We start from the raw sequence: 18,126 nt of genomic DNA on the forward strand, positions 1-18,126 counted from the left end.
CTCGAGTTATTATACTAATATCACACAAAATCACTCTAAAAAAAAGGGGGGGGGTATCCTTGGATGGCTCAGTGGTTTAGTGCCTGCCTTTGGCCCAGGGCATGGTCCTGGGAGTCTCAGGATCAAGTCCCACATCGGGCTCCCTGCATGGGGCCTGCTTCTCCCTCCTACTGTGTCTCTGCCTCTCTCTCTCTCTCTCTGTGACTCCCATGAATAAATAAATAATATTTTTAAAAAATAAATAAATAAAACAAAAATGTTAAAGACAGACATTTTATAATGTTAAAAGGGCCAATCCATCAGGAAGATATAGCAATTTTCAACTTACATGCACCTAATAACAAATCCCAAAATACATGAAGCAAAAACTGATGGAAATGAGGGACAAATAGACATTTCAACAATAATAGTTGGAGACAGTAATATCCTACCTTCGACAACGAATAAGACAACCAGGCAGAAACAACAAAGAAAGGAAAGCCTTGAGCAACACTCCAAACCAACAGACATCTGTAGAGAACCCCCGCTAAGAGCAGTAAAATATACTTTCTTCTCAGTTCCTATGAAATGTTCTCCAAGACAGACCATATGTTAGACTATAAAACAAGCCTCATTAAATTAACAAGAATTCAAATCATAGAAAGTAGGTTCTCTGACCACATTAAAAATTAGAAATCAGTAGCATAAAGAATTTACAAATTCTTTACAAATATGTGGAAATTTTAAAAAATACTCTTTTTTCCTTAAGATGTATTTATTTATTTGAGAGAGAGTGAGAGAGCATAGCATGCATGCGTACAGCTGAGAGAAAGGAGGAGAGTCAGGGAGACTCCTCGCTGAGCACGGAGCCCCATGCAGGACTTGATCCCTGAACTTGAGATCATGACCTGAGCTGAAACCAAGAGTCAGGGGCTTAACCAACTATGCCACCCATGAGCCCCTAAAAAACACACTCTTAAATAACCAATGGGTAAGAGAAGAAATCACAAGCGAAATTAGAAAACACTTTGAAGTGAATGAATACAAAGACACACTAAACCAAGACTTACAGGACACAGAAGCAGTGCTTAGAGGGAAGTCCCCACTGTCTCGATGAAAAGGAGAAAGCTCGCAAATCAATAATCGAAATTTGTACCTTAAGGTCCTGGAATAAGAGCAAACTAAACCTAAAGCAATCATTAAGAAGGAAATAATAAAGATTAGACCAGAAATGAACAGAGTAAGAGCAAATAAAGCAAGGGTTGGTTCCATGAAAAAAATCAAAATAATTTTAAAGATTTATGTATTTATTCATTCATGAGAGACATAGAGAGAGAGGCAGAGACACAGGCAGAGGGAGAAGCAGGCTCCCTATGGGGAGCTCGATGCGGGACTTGATCCCAGGACCCGGGTATCACACCCTGGGCTGAAGGCAGATGCTCAACCGCTGAGTCACCCAGGTGCCCCAAGATCACCCAAATTAATAAACCTTTAGGTAGACCAATCAAGAAATAAAAGATTCAGGTTGCTAAAACTGGGACTAAAAGATGAGATGCCACCACTACCACTCACCCTAGAGAAGTACAAAGGATTATAAAATAATACTGGCGTGGAAAGCTACTGAGCAATGAAAAGCAATGAACAACTGATACAGGCAACAGCCTGGATGGGTGAGAAGTAAACAAAGCCAGTCCCCAAAGGCGACACGTGATGTATGATTCCACAACATTCCCGAAATGACTAGATTATAGAGGAGAACAGATCAATGGCTGCAGGGACCCGGGGCGGGAGTGGGGCGGGGGGTAACTCCAAAGGGGAAGCACAAGCAAGCTTGTTCCTATTGACGGACAGCTCTGTATCTTGAGCATGAAGGGGGTTACACAAATCCATGCAGCTGATGTCACTAACATACAAAAAAGTGAGTGCACGGGGGCAGCTGGGGGGCTCAGTCGGCTAAGCCTCTGTCTTCGGTTCAGGTCACGGTCCCAAGGTCCTGGGATTGAGCCCCGCATAGGGCTCCCTGCTCAGCGAGAAGTCTGCTTCTCCCTCTGCCCCTCCCCCTGCTCGTGCTCACACTCTCCCTCTCCCTCAATAAATAAAATCTTTTAAAAAATAAAGTGTGTGCACAATAAAACTGCTGGAACTCTAGCAAGGCCCAGGACATATTATGCCAAAGTCAATTTCTTAGTCTGACAATGGACTATGGTTATGTAAAATGTGACCACTGGGAGAAGGCGGGTGAAGAGTACACGGGACCTCTTCATACCATTTTTTAAAAAGATTTTATTTATTTGAGGGAGAGAATACGACCTGGGGGAGGGGCAGAGGAGAAGCAGACTCCCTGCTGAGCGTGGAGCCCAATGTGGGGCTCGATCCCAGGACCCTGAGATCATGACCTGAGCCAAAGTCAGATGCTTAACTGACTCAGCCACTCAGGCAACCTCTCTGTATTATTCCTGCAACTTCTTGGGAATCTATAATCCTTAAAAAATAAAAAGAAAAATAATATGGGGGCTATTTTGCCATGGATGGCAGGATGGAAGGGCAGACTATCATATGGACTGATGGTTTGGGGCTGGGTGACAGGGACAGGTGCCTTCTTTATCCTAATCTGTATTCCTCTGTATGTGTTCAAAATCTCGTAATAAAACCCTTAAAATGTGAAATACGTGGAACCAACACAGTAGTGGCCACTAACAAGGGCCTTCTCCACCCAGACCTACAAACACCCTTCAAACTGTGCCATTATCAAGGCTCAGCCCCTTTTGTCTCATACGCTCCCTGAAACAACGGCCAGAGAGGCCACTAGAGCCGCTGAGTGTTCTCACAACCTAGATCCTAAAGAGACGCAGGATGGTCTGAATGCCACCTTGAATAATGTATTCCAAACAGCATGTGAGAGTCGCCTAATACGCATGATCTCTAAAACGAGCTCTGCCAGGCGCCAGGATCTCACTTCCCATCCCGCATTTCTCCTTCAGCCAAGGCGACAAGTGCTGCCAGGGCCCACCCGCCCCCAAGCCCTCACCATTCCAGAGCGGAAATCTGAACTGCTCATGGTCAGGGAATTTTTGAAAGCTTCAGGAGACTTGCATTCTACGTGAGGTTTCTCCTTTTCAAAGGCCTCGTTCCCAGGTGAAAATGATCTGCTCTCACACCAAGGTCTCAACTCTTTCTAAGCCAGAAAATGTAAAAGGGAGAACAATAAAGGAAAGGAAGACAGGCTGACAGAAACAACAGGATGAGCTCCATCCTCCTGACCTTGCCCGGTCATCCTGGGAGAAGCAAGAGCCACGGGGCACCTGGGTGGCTCAGGCTGTGAAGCGCTTGCCTTTGACTCGGGTTGTGATCCTGGAGTCCTGGGATCAAGCCCCGCATCAGGGAGCCTGCTTCTCCCTCTCCCTCTGACCCCCACTCCTGCTTGCTCTGTCTCTCTCATGTGCTCTCTCTCTCTCTCTCTCTCTCTCAAATAAATAAATAAAATCTCAGGGAAAAAAAAAAAAAAAGGAAGAACCAGCATCCCCCAGTACTTTCTGCTCTGGGCCCAGCATCCAAGCCCAGCATCCAAATATCCAAACAGAGACAGGCCCCTCCATGGAGAACCCTGCCGACTGTTCCCCAATCACAACAATCCTCTCAGGTGGTCACCCTCATGTCACTGATCACCAAGAAGGAAGATGAGGCCCCGAAGGGTTAAGGGACTTGCCCAAGGTCACACAGTTGGGAGGAATGATGGGGCCAGGGTTAATCCAGCTGTTTCACCCTGGGAGTCAGCGCAGATCCCTTCCCATGCACCCAGTCCACTCATGAGGCCTCCCTGGTGTGCTGCCTCCGAAATCTCCCCCAAGGCCAGTCCTCCTGCCCCCAAACTAGACTACCTCCTGAGCCACTGTCACAGCCCAACTGGCTGACGGCTGGAGTTCCCTCCTGCTTTTACTCCCATGAGCCACCAGAGGGGTCTTTGAAAACACAGAAATCTCTGACTTCACCATCAGCTCCCCGGGCTTCTCCCTGCCTTTACTGGGGTCTGGCTTACCGCAGCCTAAGCAGCAGAGCCACTCGGTGTGGCTTCTGCAGACCTCAGGGCTTACTGCTCTCCGGCTAGCTCATCATGTTCCAGCTACATGGGACTCCTTCCAACCCTCAAACATGCCAAGCTCATTTCCGCCTCAGGACCTTTGCACGTACTATTTGTTCTTCCGCTTGGAACTTCTTGTTCCAGAGCTCCTCAGGGTTGGCACCTCCGAGTCATTCAGATCTCTGCCCAAATGTCACCTCCTTGGAGCAGATTCCTGTCCACCCAGCACTGCCTCTTGTACTTCCCAGTCAAATCACTCCCCCATTTCAACACCCAGGGGCCATTTGTTCCTTGCTGGCTACTTAGCACCTAGCCTGGCACAATGAGCCTGGAGAGCTCCCAGGCCCTCAGCGCTGTGGCGAGCCTTCAGGCTCTTCTACAAAGTTGGGGCTGGTGGAATCAGCTGGTCCCAAGCACCAAAGCACCAACTCAGTGGCCAGGGATAACAGTCCCGTGCTGAGCACTTCTTAACACACATCACCCCGTTTACATCCAGCAAGGAGAGCACCTGAGGGTGCCAAGGCCCAGAGAGGCAGCGCTGTTCGCCCCAGGTCAGTGGCAGAGCAGGTTTGGGAGCTGGGGTGCCATTCTCAGCACTGGCTCTAGGCCCAAACCAAGTCTCAAGGACTAGATTCTGGTCCCCCGACTCCAAAATCCCCTGGAGAGGTCTTCCTGATTGCCTGGACTGCCAGGGGTTCCTGTACACGGGTGGGGGCAGGGGGCAGCCACGGGACCCCTGCCCAGGCCCCTCTCCGGGAACCACAGCCATCTCTGCTCTGGGCCAGCCTCACCCGAGAGCCAGCAAGGGGGCGTGCAGCTCAGTGTGGAAGGCCGGCATTTAGGGGACCAAGTGGAGCTGGGGAAGCTCTCTCTTCTGATTTCCCAGAGTGGACATCCCAAGTGCGGACACAAGGAGGCACGGAGTGGTGGGTTCCGGCTGTTTCTGGAGAACCTCCACCGGCCCTCCTCTCCAGGCCCAGTGTGAGTCCTCAGGGACAGCTCTGGCCTGGGGGTTGCACACTCTTGCCAGCCCAGGTCACCCGAGCAGCACAGACACATCGGGGATCCCTGCCCTCTGGGGCGCACACTCTGACCTCACCTCTCCGTGGTGGCTTGTACAGCAGTGGCCACGCCGGAGCCCTCCACCCATCCTGACCACACCGAGCTCCAGGCCTCCCGGGCACCCAGCCTATGTGGCAGGACCCCTGCCTGGCAGTCACAGGGCCGTGTGACCAGTCCCCGGCAGGGACCCTTCCCTCAACTACTGCATCAGCCCTCAGGGCAAGGAGGACATCCTATCACCCCCAAACTGACCCCTGGACTCTGGAGCACACGGAGGGCCCCTCACAACGTCTGGCTGCACACACGTCAGACACTCACAGGGACTACAGAAGGCCTTCCCTGGTTGGGTTTTGTCCCGTTGGCCCAGAGTTTTCTATTGGGAAGATACGCTATGTCTGTAATAAAGACCCGTCCGGAAGGCTTGTTAGGCAAACAGCCATATGACCCGGCTGACCCCCAAGTTCCCAGGCCTTCTTCTGGTTAAAGGCCAAGTCAGTTAATACAGGGAGACATGGGGCTTCAAGGAGCAGGTGCCGGAAGCCCGAGGCAGCAGCTCCTGGTACCCGGCGTCACAGGGGCCATACCGAGGACACCTGCGCCCCAGCCGTGGCAGCCGAGAGGCACCAAACCTAACCAGAGCTTCTCCCACCCAGGGCTGCTCTGTGAAGCCCACCGGCTCACACCGAACCCTCGCATGGGACCCCGGTCTTCCAGGCTGGAGACTCCAAGTTCATTTTTATGGCAGCCCCAAGTTCACTGGAGGAGAAAATCCAATGAGGCATGACAAACAGGCCCCAGGACTCCGAGTTCTGGCCCGGCCGCCTCTGGCCAAGCCTCCCCGGGCAGCAGCGCCCTTGCTTCCTGGTCCGTAAATCCCCGGCCAAACCCTCCTACCTGCCCCATTGCCGTAAAGAAGCTCCAGAGGAAGAAAAAACAAACTCATTTTCAAAGTACCTTCTAATAACCTTTCACACCGCTGCTCCGTACCCAGCATCAGTACGGAGCAGCGGTGTGAAAACCATGGGCCACTGTGGAATTTTAGAAATTTCTGTTGCGATGCCTCCATTCACCGGCAAGGGAAGACAGAAGCCCAGAGGAAAGTCGGTACTGTGATCTACCGAAGGCTCAGGAGGCTGGGCCCAGGTCCTCTGCGGGCTGTCCTGGGCACCCCCCGGCATGCCCTCGGAGCACAGCTGTCCTGGGGCCCGAACTCCTCCGGGAACAGATTTTCAGGTATTGACTCGGTTCTTCTCACAACCCCCCGACGCACAGACCTCCGCTGCCGTCCCCATTCTGGAGGTCAGGACATAGACCCAGGAGGTCAGGCGCATGGGTGCAAGCCGCCAGCTGCCCACCCCACTCGGGCTCTCCTGCCTCGAGACCTCAGGCCATTTAGGACCGCCTGCAGCTGGCGATGCTACTTCCGAGCTGTACTTCTACCCAAGCCTCTCTCCTGGGTCTTCCCAGGGCCAAAGCAGTATTCCAAGTTCCTGGAGCAGCTTGGGGCTACGTCCACAGCTCCCCAGCACAGCCAGCATCCATGCCACAAGTGTCCTGCCCTGGGCTCGGCCACCAGGACTCCCAGCCCTCACAGCTGGTCCAAGATGAGAGGCAGGACTGCGAGGGTGCCCGGGAAGGATCGGGACACGGCCGTGGGGCCTGACGTCCCGGAGTGAGCGGCAGCATTGCAGGCCAGGGTGGCTCGCTCAGCCACTGCACCTCGAGAGCCTTGACTTCAAGCAGCCCAGTACCGGGCCCTCCAGGGGTCAGCCCCTGCCCTTCCCAGGGCAAGCTGTCCTGACTCCTGGGTCGGCCCACAGCTGCCGTCTCCTCCTCCTCCAAACACTGGCTTGATTCCTACCCTCTCCGTGAAAGGCTCAGGGCCTCCCCGGGCCCCCACAAAGACCTCTCCCTTAGCTGCACCCCTCCCCCTGCAGTGGGTCAACACCCTCCCCTCTCACCCCTCAGTGGCCACAGCCGGTTTACACTGGCTCTGTCTCGTCTCTCCAGCTAGAGGCAGACGGCTCCAGAAACTCTGATGGACCAGGAAGGTGGGCAGGAACGGGAGGCGGATGGAAGGGGCCAGTCTCCACTAAGGGCCAGGAGCCCCCACGGCTGGCACCCCTGACCCCATCACAGTGCTCAGCTCATCCAGGGACTGCAGTTCCCCCAAATAACCAGGCTGTCGGGGGCCAGCAGCAAGCATGAGAGACACCCAGCATGTTGAGGACTCCGTACCAACAAGACAAAGCAAAAAACAAAGGAGCGTAAAATAATTCAGTAACTATTTTTATACTGATTCCATGTTGAAATGTTAACATTTGGGGTATCTTTGGCTCAATACAAATACATTAGTCAAATTAGTTTCATCTGTTTCTCTTTACTCTCTAACGTGACTTCTAGAAAAATGGCACAAGGGGCTTGCTTTGCGTCTTTACTGGGCCGCGCTGCCTTAGGAAAGACATCTTTCCGGGTCTCATATTTTGGTCACTGAGTCTTCTGGAGTCAGTTTTTGTAGACAGCGTGAGGTGGGGGACCAGCTTTATCACCTGACATCCGGGGTGTGTTTACGCATGTACCCACGGGGCACTTCCCACGAGCCCAGGACACCCCACCTCACCAGTATCCTCTGCCAAGGGGGAGAGAAAGTCACAGGCACACAGGTGGGCGTCACTGCCCCCACAGGGATGGCACCGGGCAAGCATGTGGGGCAGGGGGCTGTCCGGCTATGTGCTGCTACCAACCCACACCCCTCAAGTCCCTCCCACCCCCAGGAGAGCCCAGTTTGGTGGGCATTTCTGAATGGCCCAGTGTGGTGCTGCCACTACGCCTGGAGGGGACACTTAGAACCCAGTCACTGGCATCTAAGAGGTAACTCACAACTCTGGTAAGGCTGGGGCCAGGCAGACCAGGAAAGTGGCCCAAAGGAGGTGGCTCAATTTAAAATCCACCGGCCAGGGACACCCGGGTGGCTCAGGGGTTGAGCATCTGCCTTCAGCCCAGGGTGTGATCCTGGAGTCCCAGGATCAAGTCCCGCACTGGGCTCCCTGCAGGGAGCCTGCTTCTGCCCGTGTCTCTGCCTCTCTGTGTCTCTCATGAATAAATAAATAAAAGCTTTAAATATAAGTAAATAAATAAATACAAATTTATAAAACCCACTGACCAGACTGCAGGGGGAGGTCTTAGAAAGGAGGGTGCTGAGTGGGGTTTCCCCCACATGAAGCTCTCAGGGAGGCCCGCTCAGGCCTGGGAGATGAACGGCCAACCTGGCCAGCAGCAACCGGCCTTTCCGCCCTCAGCCATGGCAGACTCAAGGCCAGGAGGCCCCAGCCCTACCAACCACGAGGTGAACCTACAGGACACGGGAAATGGAGAAGCCAGAGTGGTAGGGGCCAGGGTCACAGGCCCCATGGAACAGACACAGGGAGGGAGGCCCGGCTCTGCAGCGAGAGGTCCCGCAGGGGACCCACCAGGCCAGCTCAGGCTGGAGGAAGAAGAGGGCAGACAGGCGAGGACTCACCGATCACTACGGGGGTCCAGAACTGTGCACACCAAGGGTGGCCTGAGCACCTCCCGCAGGTGAGCTGGGTCGCCGTGTCTGACGTTCTGGCTGTCCCTCACCTTCAAGGCTGTCCCCAAACCCATGGGCCAAGCCTCCCCACACAGATGCTCGGGGAGGGAACTGGACACAGGAGGCCACACGAAGTGTGAGTCCATTTACGTGGGACGTCCAGACTGGAGGGGGGCTGGTGGGTGCCGGGTTTGGGGGCAGGGGGAGAGGGACTATTTAATAGGTACAGTGTTTCCTGTTCAGTTCTGGAATGTTCTGGAATTTCACAGTTGTGACGGCTGCACAGCTCTATAAAAGTTCTAAAACACACTGAATTGTCCACTGAAAAGGGTGAACGTTGTGGTATGTGAATATCTCGATTAAAATACACTTAAGGGGCACCTGGCTGGCTCGGTCGGTAGAACGTGCACCTCTTGGTCTTGGGGTCACGAGGCAGAGCCCCATATTGGGTGTCGAGTTTACTTTGACTATATATATAAAACGACAACAGGGCAGGACTACTTTACGAGGGGCTGCTCTAGAAAATTCAGGTCTCGGGCTCCCTGCCTGGAGCCTACTCCTCCCTCTGCCTGTGTCTCTACCCCCCTCCTCTCTCTCATGAATAAATAAATAAAATCTTTAAAAAAAAAAATAGAAAATTCAGGGTCTGGTCACCCACCAGAGCCAGTCACTGGGCAGCTGCCCCGTGGCTCTCCCTGGTGAGCCCAACAGCTCTGGTCTTAGCCCCTGGGATGCTTGGAGACAGAGCTGCCGCCCCTTCTCCCCTCAGCCCCTCGGAGCCTAGTGTGGGGAGCGGCGGGGGGGACAACACCCAAGAGACGGCTGGGCTTCCCTGCCCCCACCCCATGCCCTGTCCATGCAGGTCCCCAGGCCCCCCTGAGCACCCGCTCCATCCCCCTCCTCCCGCCAGCTCATCGTTGCCCATTGCCCACGATGACAAGGCTCGGCTCAAGTGCTGCCTCTTCTGTCATCTTCCTGGCCACTGCCCAACCCTTTGCCCTGCGCCTCCTCCGGCCTGGCGTCTGTGTATCCCGGCAGCCCTGGCCCCCCGCCCCTCTGCCTTCCACCGTGGACCGTGACCCTGTGGGCAGGAGACGCCGCTCATCCGGCCACAGACACGAGGCGGGCCGACAACTGTCACACTCAACAGATGTTGCTCGATGCCTCGGATGGAGCCAGGGCTCCCACGGCCGTGTGTCCACTATAAAGCCACGGCCTGGCCAGGATTGAGAAGACGAGCCATCGGTCGGCAGGCCCAGAGCCACATTCAAGAAGCGTCCTGTGAGTCTGGAGGCGGGCAGGCTGCGCGGCTGGGGCGTCTGCAGGGCCACGTGCCGCATGACCGAGGCTGCGCTGCCCACTCTCCCCGTGACCATCAGCCTGAACCTGCCTGCGCCCACCTGCAGGTCTGGGAGCCGCTGGCAAGCTCCGTGCACGCATCTGTCCAACCAGCCGCCCTTCCGTCTGCGGGGCCCGGCGAGACGCCTCGAGGTGCAGAGTAGCCAGCTTCTCAACAAGCGACACTGCCTGTGCGTCGAGGCTCTGTCCTGCCTCTGGTGCAAGGACACGCGGACTCGGGAGCAGCCAAGACCGGTCTGTGGCCCTGACAGGCTGCCGCCCAGGAAGGGGGCGAAACAGGACGCCTTCTTTTCCAGAAGGGGGTCACTGAGCCAGCGTTCTCTCCTGACTCCTTACTCTTCCTTGGGCAGAAGGAGCTGGACTAACGCAGTGAATCAAGAGTTTAAATTCCAGGGGCTTTACTCACATGCAAGCGAGACACGAGCAAGCCTCTCGACTCGTGACTCTGATAATCAGATCCATGCAGCACGCAACCCGAGATAGGAAGCCCACTGTGCCGAGGGCCGACTCTTTCTGATACATGGGATTTTAAAGGGAACAGCAGGCATTTGAAAGAGCCAGCAGCAAAATGAGAATCTCCCAGCTGCCTGGCCAGGGACCCCCTCACTCATCTGGAGTGCCCACGCGGAGACCACACCAGCCAGCTCCCGGGCCACTGTCTGGGCTGCCCAGAAATGCTGGGGTACGCAGCCCGTTTCCACCCACCTGTGGCCCGGGAATCCCCGTGCACCCCTGTCGGCAGGCCGTCACCGTGCCTGCTGGTGGCTTTGGGCTGGCTCTCAGTCAGAGGGGGCCTCGGGGATCCATCCTCCGGCTTCTTCTGTACAAAGCACAGCTCCAGATGCACTGGCAGCTCATCTTCCACAAATCATTTCTCTCCACGCTCTCCCCCTGGAGACTGGAGCGAGCAGCCATAAGACCAGGAAGGCAGGCCCGCCTCCACCCCTACCTGCCCACGAGGTGCGGTCACTTGGGGGTCAGACCTGGGCCACCCAACTAGAGATCCCCTCTTCACAGCTCGCTGGACAGGCTCCCCCGAGGAACGTAACCGGGATCACTTATCAGCAGACAGGGCCAGACCCTCCGTTCGTCATTGTTCTGACCTGTACCTGGAGACCCGCTCAGGGAGCTCGGTGGCCTGCGGCGACTTGCTTTCTGGCTACTCGCTCTTTGTCCACTGAACAAACCCACTCGAGGCCTCCGTCCCCAAGAGCCACAGCCTGGAGCGACAGGACAGCTCTGCTGCCAAAAAAGCCCGGCGGGCCCAAGAGCCAGACAGCTCCACACACGCGATCTGTCAATGCCACCAGCGCCCACCAGTGCCCGCGCCGCCCTCGCTGGAACCACTGGGCTGGGGCAGGAAGCACAGGGACGGAGAGAGGGAAAGGCCCAGAAAGAGGCAAAAAAAAGCATAGGCAACTTTGGAAAGCCAGGATGTCCAATCTGGAACTCTCCAGATTGTTTATTTCAATCAACTGAAGAAGGTGCAACCTCACGTTAATGGTATGCATGCCTGACAAATAGAACATTCCTGGGAAGGGACCGGACGGGCGACATAAAGATGTCCTTGGCTCAGAAATCACACATCGGCCACCCTTCTCCCCACCCCACAGTCGTGGTGGAAGAGCACCGTGGAGCCAGAGCTGCCGGGTCCTGGCCTGCGCCCGCCACCTGCCATCTAACTGTCACCATGGTGTCCACGCGCCCCACACAGCTCCGCGTTCACACCCACGAAAGCCACATCTTCAGAGGGTCCCCGTGGAGGCCCGGGAACTGGGTGGCCATAAAAACCACCTCCGACACCCCTTCCGACGAGAGCACTAGTGTTGGTAAAGAGAATGGGTCAGATGCTTACAAAACAAAACGATTGGGAAACGCGTCTTCCTTTCAAACCCTCGGCCTCTGCCAGGCCCAGACAAACTCCTCAGGCCAAGAAGATCCTTTCTAATCTTCTGGGGTGCCGTAAGCAGAGGGGGTGGGGGCTGGAGCATGAAAAGGTCAAACATCGCAAGTGGCAAAGTATCTGCCCCTTTTCACAGCCACTTTTCTTCCTCCTTCATTGTGGGGTTGTTTCGGTGGATACGTTGTTTCATAACGTTTTCTTCTGTTTCCCTTGAAACAGCTTACAACCTTTTTTTTTTTTTTTAATATAGAGTAGGACTCCAAATGCTTTGATGTAAAAAACATGGAAATTCATTCATTCAACAAAGGAGCATTTATTTACTGAACACCCACCGCGAGCCGGGAACCGCCCTAGGTGCTGGGAGACACACAGCAGCCAAGAGAGACGGCGCTCCTGCAGCATGGACCGCACACCCTGCTGCAGGTGTTTCTAAACTATGGCCCACAGCTCAAATCCAGCCTGCCACCTACTTTGGGTACAGCCTCCAAGCTAAGAACGGTTCTAACCTTTTTTTTTTTAATTTTTATTTATTTATGATAGTCACACAGTGAGAGAGAGAGAGAGGCAGAGACACAGGCAGAGGGGGAAGCAGGCTCCATGCACCGGGAGCCCGACGTGGGATTCGATCCCGGGTCTCCAGGATCGTGCCCTGGGCCAAAGGCAGGCACCAAACCGCTGTGCCACCCAGGGATCCCCGGTTCTGACCTTTTTTAATGGTTGGGTGAGGAAAAAAAAAAATCAAAGGAAAAGAAACAGTTCATCACGGGTGAAAAGTATGTGAAACTCATGATTCTGCGTCCACGAATAAAGTTTTATTGGAAAATAAGCACACTCATTCCTGTCTATAGTGCTGTGATACAATGGCAGAGAGGAGTTGGGACTGGCCTGCAAAGCCAAAACTATTTACTCTCTGACCCTTTCCAGAAAAAGCTTCTGTTCTCCTGGATGAGACAAGCAATAAATAAACAGATTAGTATGTGGGTTTGCAGTAGTGCTGAATGCAAAGAAGAAAAAGCAGGACGGGGAGAGAGGGTGGTTGGAAGGGTGCGTTTAGGCAGTGTAGCCAGAGATGGCCTCGGAGCCGAGATGTGAATGACAAGGAGCCAGCTGGCTAGAAGAGTAGGAGAACAACAAGTGCAAAGGCCCTGAGGCAGGGCAGGGAAGAGTGGGCAGGGAGCTGGTTACAAATGAGAGAGCAGGCATGGGGGGAGGGGAGGGCAGGGAGAAAGGACAGACCACAGAGGACAGACCACAGTGACCACAGAGACCACAGGAAGGGGTCTCGAGTTTTCCCAGGAATAACAGGAAGCTACTGGAACGTTCTGAGTAGAGGTAGGCCATTTTTTAAACTTTCTAAAAGCTCCCTGAGGAAGCAGGAGTGAAAAACGACGGGCTAGTGGTGACACCTTATCTAATCAAAGAGAACGCTCCTCGAACAGGCCAAGCCAAAGAGGGGAGTAAACTCAAAAACCAACTTGCCCAACAACAGAATCAATGCATCAAACCACTCAGGCCTTACTACTGAAGGGACATGAACTTTTTTTTTTTTAGTATCACAGTTAAATGCATGTCATTGTACAAGAGTATCGGCAGCCAGCATACTAACAGCCCCACAACCTCATGGACGTAACTGTCCAGGAGGAGGCAGGATTAAAGCAGTGAGTCACCTTCAAGTCAACTTAAAGAGATCTGTTAAGCAAAGTGACAGGAAGGGGTATGGTGACAGGGGGAAGGTGGTGTGGTGACAGGTGGAAGCCTGGGCAGGGCACCCGCGTGGGCTCGGGTGAGGACATCCCCCGGAAGACCCCTGCGCCATGCCTGCCGGCTGGTCTGTACCCCCCTCTCAGGAGTGGAAGCTGCAGGCTGGGAAGGCCGGGGGAGAGCCAGGGTGACAGCAAGAGGGACCTGCACAGCCAGGCTGACACAAGCCCCTCCTCATTCGCGGACGGAGGGGAGGAAGGGGACAAAGGGAAGCAGAACTTGAGGCAGATCAAGGTCCTAGCCAAATAGCAGACAGGCTGCTGTTCGAGGTTAAGTGACACGATCCCCTTTGGGGGGCATCTGTGTCCCCCAGGGGACCCTGGGTAACGTCTGAGGGCATCTGTGGTGGTCGCACTGGGGGTGCTCCTGGCATCAAGTGGGTGGGGCCAGGGATGCGGCTCAGCCCCCCCACAGTGCCCGGGACCATCCCACGGAGGACAATCCGATCGAATGTGAGCCCGACAGAAACAGATGCCACGCACCACTAAGCAACCCAGTCCAGCTCCGAGCTTCTGGTGCCACACAAAGCATTCAGTGCTTCTCACCCCCCCTGAACCCCAAAATGACCTGGGATGGGTTCTCAGGACACCCATTTTTCAGATGAGGACCATGGGGCCCAGAGAAGGGAAGGGATCTGCTCCAGAGGAGGGATTTGAACCCAGGTCCCTCAGACTTGGAAGCCTGTATGGGGAATGGAGGGGAGGACAGGAACCTGGGGACACAGTCACCAACAGCAGGTCAGAACGGAGTCCAGGCTGGGCCCTGTCCTCTGCTGCCCAGCATCCTCAGCCAGGAGCACAGGCACCAGGGCGGGGCAGGAAAGAGCTGGGGCAAGAGGCCCCAGGGGGCAGCCACGGGGCAAGTCTTTGGAGCAGAGCCAGGAACCCTGGCCTGCCGAGGCTGTGGTGAGGCACCGAGGTGACCGAGCAGGTCTGTGGGGCCCTCCACACTCATGCCCTCTGCAAGCAGCGCATTTACTCTCCACCCTGCCCCCCCACCTGGGAAGGTTTAGTGATCCCCCCTCAACTTTGTTCTTGAGCAAGTGACCCACCCAAGGTCACACAGCTCTGACGCCCACACCACCCTGCCACATCCCAGGAGGAAAGCCACCCGCAGAGGCTCAGTTGCCAGCACGTCACTCCATCCCCACCCGTTGTCCTCTGCTCCTGCCCAGTCCCCGAACCCGGCCCCATGGGTGGTGGGCTTCACACCCCAGGACACTCACCTCTCCCTTCCCCCACCGAACTGGGGCCCCCTGAAGCTAGAATGCTCTGCAAGCTGCCCCAGTGCTCCACTGTCCCCATTCTCACAGGTGTCAGATAAGACCCAGGAACAGATGGCCCAGCCCCTCCAGGGGAAGGGGGTGGGGCACAGGAGGGCAAGGGCGAGAAACCAGCAGAGGCGGAGTCGAAATGCGGAATCAAGTAGGGCCAGAGTGAGGGGAAGGGGCTGGGCGGGAGCGGGGCGTGGGGGGAGAGGGCCGAGCACCCCAGAAGCTCCTGCAGGATGGCACAGGGACTGAAAGAAAGTACAACAAAGGCCGGGCGGGGCCCCTAATGACCAATCAGCAATACCTTTCAGCGCCAGCGTTTAGCATCCCCTTGCCCTCCCGCCCACAAGGAGGAAAGGATCCGAAAACGGGAGGAAAAAAAAAAAATCAATTGTTACAAGACCTGTATGGATTCCCAGTCTCCACGCCTTCACGCTCACGGGAGTGTGCACACACGCACACACGCGGCGGCTGACATAGGACCCGCGTGCACGCTGCAACACCTGGGAGCGTTTGTGCCACCACACCTCCGCCTCCCCCTCTGCGCCCCAGCAGTGACGTCCCCCGTCCCCCCCCACCCTCCCGCCCCGGGGGCAGGGCAGTCTGACCGGCGCGGTGTCCCCGGCACAATCGGCACCATCGGAGGAGCCCCGAGATGGGCCAGGCATCCAATCAGAAACACGGAAAGCGGGCCAGCGAGTTTCAGAAACCCTCGACTCCGATAATCACAAGTTGACTCCACGACTTTCACACTCTGTCCTTCAGGGATCCAAAAACACAAACTGCAAAGACGGGAGAGGCTTGTGCACCGCTCCTGCAGGGGTGGCGGGAGGCGGCTGGCCAGCAAGTTGACAGACCCTCCCGAAGCCTCATAAGGAAGCTATTATTTGAGAATCAGGGGAGTCATTAGCTCTCGGATGGCGGCGATAAAAGCCCAGAGTCATCTAATGAGCCCGTTTCGGGGGGCCTTCTCCAGCCTGGGGACAGCCCCATACTGGCTGCTGAGGCAGAGGGGTGGGGCAGGGCACCCCAGCCTTGAATGCATCCCAGTGCCCTCAGACCCAAGGCCGGGCCGGCACCCAGCGGGACCCAAAGCAACTTGCAGCTGACATAAACACACGGACACAACCACACTCCTTACGTGTTGCAGGATCACCGGATCCCACCGAGCACAACCACCTTCTCACTAGTTTCATAACTCGGGAAACAGTTGCCCAGGTGCACCTGAATTATTAAAACAAAAGCATCCTTCCCCCCCCCTCCTCCCCAACCCAACAGATGGGACACACGGAAGCGCAGTCCACGCTTCCCCCGCCCCCGGGGGTGGGAGGGGGGGAGCACGAGCTCCTGCAAACCCTTCACCGGCGCCCAGGTGGACACGCACCCGCTCCACCTGGTGTCACCGCGCCCACCGGACGCAGACGCAGGTCCCTTTCAGAACCAATCCGTGTCCCCGCCGCTCCCACCGGGGTCGCCGCAATCTCCTCCTACAGAGAAGGGGGTCGCTGAGCCGCCCAGGGGGGCTGGGACGGGGGGCACGGAGGGGACGCGTCTGGAGGCTCGGGGTGCATACCCAGTGGATACGTTTTTTTAATCATTAAAAAAAAAAAAACCCGCACACACACAGCGGACTGCACGCTCCTTTCGGGGGGCGCGGGGATGGGGAGCGAGTTGGGCAGCCGCGGCGGCCCGGAGGCCCGCGTCTAGGCGAGGGGGCGGGGGCGGGGGCCGGGGCCGCGGCGGGGGCAGCGCCCCGGTGACCCCGCCGGGCGCCCCGAGGGGCGGAAACGCCGGCGGGGGCCGGCCGGGGCCTGGGATCGCCCGCGCGCCCGCGCTCGCCAGCGCTCTCCGTCCCTGCCTCGCTCTTCATTTTTTTTTTTTTTTTTTTAATTATCAGGATTGTTGTGAATAATAAAAGAGAAGGGCCCAGGCGGGCAGGGCCGGCCGGGCCGGGCCACCCACGCTGTCATCTTTTGTGCAGGGCCGGCGGGGACGCCCCGGCCCAGCCCCCGCGCGCGCCCCCGGCCCCCGGCCCCCGGCCCCCGGCCCCCGGCTCCGGGCCGGACGCCCCCGCCTCCCGCCCCCGGCCCCGGCCCCGCCATTGTCCGGCCGCGCCGCCCCCGCCCGAGGCCCGCCGGGCGCCCCCGGGCCGGGCGGTTAACGCCCCCAACCGCCTCGCGGGCCGGGACAAAGCGCGGCGGCCGCGGCCCGAGCAGGCCGCGCCCGAGGCCTGGGCCTCGCGTCCCGGGCGCCCGCCCGCAGCCCGGGGCGCGGCGCGGGGGCGGCGGCGGCGGCGGCGGCGGCGGCCGCGAAGGCGGCGGCGGGGCCCGAGCTCGGACGCGGCGACCGCCTCCCCGCGGGCTCACCTGAGGCGGCGCGCGCGGCCCGGTCCGGAGCAGCGGCGCGCGCTCCCCCGCCCTCGGCGTCGCACCCCCAGGCCCCGCTCGGGCCGGGCCCCGCTCGGTCGCTGGCGGCCGAGCCCTCCGCGAGCGCCCCGGGCGGGGCTTATGAGGCCGCGCGCCAGCTCCGCCCTGGCTGCCATTGGCCCCCGAGCCCACGCCCGCGCGCCCATTGGCTGCCGCTGACAGCTCCGCCCCTCCCCTCCGCCGGGCCCATCAACATCGCACGGCCCGCCCCCCGCGCGCCCTGATTGGGCGGGCGCCGGCGCAGGCCTCGCCTTCCCATTGGCTGGCCTGCCGGGACACGCCGGCGCCCACCCACGTGCCCGCTGACCGGCTCCGTTTTCATTGGAAGCGGCGCACGCCAGCCAAGGCAGCCGCCACCAACCGGACGGCGGCTGGGCCCCGGATTGACAAGGGCGCCTCGGGGACCGCCCAACGACCGCACGGGGGCAAGCGAGCATTGGCTGGCGGGGCGAGCCCGAGGCAGGGATTGGCTGGCGCGGATGCCAATCAGGGCCGGGGCCCCGCCCCGGTTATCAAGCTGCAACTGAGTACGTGAGACCCAGCACAACATCAGCACCAGGCCAGGGAGGCATGAGGAAGGAGTTCGAGACCCGCGGCCGGAACTTGGACTCGGCGTTCTCCGGTTCGTGGAGTCCTGACGTGCGAACGGCTCCGGTGCAACCCATTTTGCAAAACGGAGGGACTATAAAAAGTCAAGCAGCAAGCGCCGCTCCTCTT

General features: G+C 57.4%; 1 protein-coding gene and 1 long non-coding RNA gene across 2 annotated transcripts in view; one reads left to right on the plus strand and one right to left on the minus strand.

Moving 5' to 3' along the window:
* The window catches only part of KDM4B (lysine demethylase 4B), a 137,890-nt gene extending 120,432 nt beyond the window's left edge, over positions 1-17,458 (minus strand). Inside the window, 1 exon segment of the mRNA XM_025457058.3 lies at positions 17,350-17,458. The gene's annotated coding sequence lies outside the window, so the exon portion shown is untranslated.
* Positions 6,011-7,479, plus strand: LOC118351643 (uncharacterized). The gene is made up of 2 exons (XR_004807382.2): positions 6,011-6,352; positions 7,130-7,479. It is a non-coding gene; the product is annotated as an uncharacterized LOC118351643 (long non-coding RNA).
* Positions 17,459-18,126: the final 668 nt, after the last annotated feature.

The sequence above is a fragment of the Canis lupus genome, chromosome 20 (assembly GCF_003254725.2).
Source record: "Canis lupus dingo isolate Sandy chromosome 20, ASM325472v2, whole genome shotgun sequence".
NCBI lineage: Eukaryota > Metazoa > Chordata > Mammalia > Carnivora > Canidae > Canis > Canis lupus.